General features: G+C 39.5%; 1 pseudogene; it reads left to right on the top strand.

Annotated features, from left to right (window-relative positions):
• Positions 1-281: 281 nt before the first annotated feature.
• LOC122360788 lies at positions 282-3,567 on the top strand (annotated as a pseudogene).
• The last annotated feature ends 470 nt before the right edge of the window (positions 3,568-4,037 follow it).

Genomic DNA, 4,037 nt, shown 5'->3' with positions numbered 1-4,037 from the left:
GAAGTTGTCAGGATTGGCAGCGGCCTGTTGTGTTTGTCTTGTGTTTTGTTGTCCTGAAGCACATGGTTTTTTGTTTTGACAGCTCGCCATGTGCTTTGCTGTTAACTCCTCCTCTTGTTAACCCTAATTGTTTCACACTCCTGCACCCCATTTCTGTTAATTACCTCCTACTTAGTCTCCTTGTGTTTTCTGTCCTTTGTCAGTCTGTTGTTTGATGTTGTTTGTTCTGATGCCGAACACCTGGGGTATTCCAGAAAGCAGGTTATGTGACATACCTGGGTATGTTTAAGGGTAGGTTCGTGGATAAAGTTTGTGGTTCCAAAAACGGAGGTAACTTTCTGGGTATGTATGTAACCATAACTGACTCTCTGAAGATAACGTGCTCGGGAGCAGGTTATGTTTCAGTGTAAGTTCGTTTCAGAAGGTCGGTGAGCATGGCGTGTCCTTTTGAGGAGGATCCTGTGGTTTTTTTCGTCGGGAGAGGGTAATAAGACCACGTATTGACGTGTTTGCATACCCTAATGAATATTTGAAAGAGCGTTATCGTTTTTCAAAAGATTCCTTTGTTTATTTAACACGTCTTTTAAAACCGCATGTCGCAAATGTGACAAACCGCGGTTGTGCGCTTAGCACAGAAAACAACTTTTTTTGCGTCTGGCCATTTTTTGTACAGTGTGGGCGACTCGGAGCATGTGGGAAAGGCAACTGTGTGTAGAGCTGTTCGTTCAGTATGTCTGGCACTTAAACAGTTCTTACCCACGTTTCTACAGTTCCCTGGCCATAAACCTCTGCTTGTTGTTAAAGACGAATTCCACAGAGTGGCAGGTTTGTCCTTTGTAGTAAAATCTGACGCATATTTAATCATATTATTGATATCTATACATGTATTCATTATGCACACACACTTCATACTTCCATAACTTTCTGTTTCCAGGGTTTCCAAATGTAATTGGGTGCATTGATGGCACTCGCATTCCTATCAAAGCTCCATCAATAAATGAGGGAGACTATGATAATAGGAAATCTGTTCATAGTATCAATGTGCAGGTAACAACTTAACTTTTTCCCTTCTTAAAATCATGAAAGTCTACTTTTTCCACTACATAGGTAATATGTGAGGCAACCCAAATAATTACTAATGTCGAGGCAAAATGGCCAGGATCTGTGCATGATGCCAGGCATTTCAGCAGGATATGTTTTACTTTATAGAATTTTTTTCCTTTTTACTATATTTGTGTTGTACACTTCAGTCATTACAGGACAGTACAATGGTTATTTGCTGGGGACAGAGGATACCCTTGTCTGCCCTATTTAATGACACCCTACCCTGAACCTGAGCCTGGAGCACAGACACGCTTTAACCTGGCTCACAGCCGAACACGGGCCGAGGTGGAGATGACTATAGGGATCCTTTCAGTGTCTGCATGGGCTCCGGGTTAGTCCAGAGAAAGCGTGTGACATTATAGTGGCTTGTGTTGTGCTTCACAATATTGCCACTATAAGAGGAGAGAGCCACCCTCCTTGTATTGAGGATGATGGCCCAGAGGAACACCTTTTACAGGCCAACAGAGACGGAGACTTTTGAGAGACAGGATCTGTCAAAATTACTTTTTAGTTTTTTTGCACTGGTCTGCCAGGCACTTTATTTCTTTATTTCCTGAAAAAAATAAAAGTACAATTCAATAAAATGTTTTTTTGTTGTTGTTGCTTTATACACACAGATATATACATGCAATCGAACACTTTTATCATGCAACAGATTGTTGTGACAGAATATTCAGACAAGTTCTCACCTTAAGGCAATGCTCCAGTAATTCAATTTCAAGTGCTGCTTTTTAACGAGGAGCCTTTTCTCTTCCATTTGAAGCTGTATAAGGTCCATCTCCACGCTACTTTTCCTTATTTGTTTTGAAGATGGACCTTATACAGCTCCTTTGCTGGCAACTAGGAAGGTGGAAACAATTTAATAAATGAGATTGTTTGGTCAGACAATATAATTAAAATATGGACACTTTAATGCAAAAGGGGCAATACATTATAATGGTATGCATCATACCTCAGTGGATCTACTAGCATTGTCCACTTCTGTCACAGCAGATGTGGTCTCTTCATCGTCATCTTCATCATCTTCATCCTACAGAAGAAATATTCAAGTATACATTATCTGAAAAAAAAAACCTAAAAGCAACTAAAGGTACCTGACAACAAATCACTTACAACTGTGACAGACTGTGTTCTTTCTGGAGAGTCCAATAATACAATCCGCCCATCAGTTTCTATAAAAACACAACCCATAAAATTCTCAATATTATCAAAGAAAATAATACATGAAAACAGTAACATGCCACTCTAAGATCACAGTAGCTTATACATCATATGCAGTTAAATAAAATAAGCCTACATAAACATTTATCTTGTTAAAAGCCTTTAAGTGACAGAGATAGTCATTTATTAGGACAAAAATTAAAACAAATCATAGAGGTAAACTCACATTGCACCATTTTTCACCATCACTTGTGGTGCATGGTGTGTGTGATGAACTGCCCCTGGTTGCCCTTTATTAAGGGACAGTGCCAGCCCCTTTGAATGGGGGTGAGGAGGTGGTGGTGGGCTTCAGTCTTCTTTCTATTAGCTACATGACTGAATGAATATACTAAATCCTGTTATAATAATAGTTCAGTAATTGTGTAATCAAATATTACCTTTTTGCAGAATGTTTTGTGTTTCATTTTGACTTGGCTTAAACTTTTGCGGCTCCAGAAGGATTACACCTTATTAAATAAGAAACATGCATTATTATTTTAAACTAAACAAATAAATGGCAGCAAAAGTAAATGCTTTCATAGTGATATAACATTCAAAAGGATGTATAAATCATACTTCATTATTTTGCATTATAATAAAACAGGAGCCAATACCAAATTTGTAATTTAATACACTCACGCATTCACTCTGTCGGTTATTTTTGCCAAGCCAACTCTCTTGCTTTAGCTGATGTAGCTGTATTGCTTCTTTTAATATTATTGGCTTAAACTTCTCATAAGCGTGCATTAAAACCTCCAACTCCGTCTCTGTGAAATACGCCGCTCTCTTTTTTTTTCGCTTTGAGTTTCCATGGTGACTCACAAATCGGGCGATCCATTGAAAATGTCTTTCTACATGCACCGCGCACACGCATTAACTCTGGTTAACCAGTTGGAGGTTGATTAAACTAACTCTTCTCAGGTGTTTTGGAACCGACATACTCATGGTATGCCTGTTTGGGGTAAATCAACCCAGAGGTTATGATTTATCAAATGGTAAGTTAACCAAGCTTTCTGGAATACCCCCAGTTTGCTAGTCTGATCTGTCTTGTTTGTCCAGTCTTAGTCCTGTTTTCAGTTAGTACTGCTTTTGCCTTTTTTTGTTTTTTTGTTTGTTAGTTTCTTCTTTTCTCCCCTTTTTGGCCCCATCTCTCCAGCCCACCTTTTACCTGGCGCAGGACTCTCCCCTCACAAGATGACCTCTGGGTGCCAGTACCTGTCTCGGTCCTCTAGCGGGTGGATGCTGGAAGTGGCCACAGTGTGAGGCTCCCCAGTTACTGCTTGGACCGGCCACTGTTTTCCCACCCCACCAGTTGGGTCTGGTTCACCCTTCGTCTCATCTAATTGTGTCCGCTTGATGAGCCATCCTCCACCCCCTCTGCAGTTGGGATTGTGTCTGAGTCGACTGCCAGCGAATTCACCTTTTTGGACTATTATTTAAACCCTTGTTTGTCAACAATTTTTTTTTTTTTTTTCTTCTTCAATTGGGTCTGCTCGTCTGTCCTGACAGAAGTCTTTAAAGTACTATAATATTTTTTTGGTGTTATATCTGAGCAGCTCAACACTCTTGTGTTCATTGTGAATAAATACCAGAAAAAACACCATAGAACTTCAGCTGAGTATCTGAACAGGGGAATCACAGTCATTTTGATTTTGATTCATATTTTATATCAACTTAACATCAGATCTGAAAAAAGTAAATGTAAGAGTAAGTATCCTAAAAGAGAGACATTC

The sequence above is a fragment of the Puntigrus tetrazona genome, chromosome 16 (assembly GCF_018831695.1).
Source record: "Puntigrus tetrazona isolate hp1 chromosome 16, ASM1883169v1, whole genome shotgun sequence".
NCBI lineage: Eukaryota > Metazoa > Chordata > Actinopteri > Cypriniformes > Cyprinidae > Puntigrus > Puntigrus tetrazona.
This window is presented reverse-complemented; position numbering and strand designations above follow the sequence as displayed.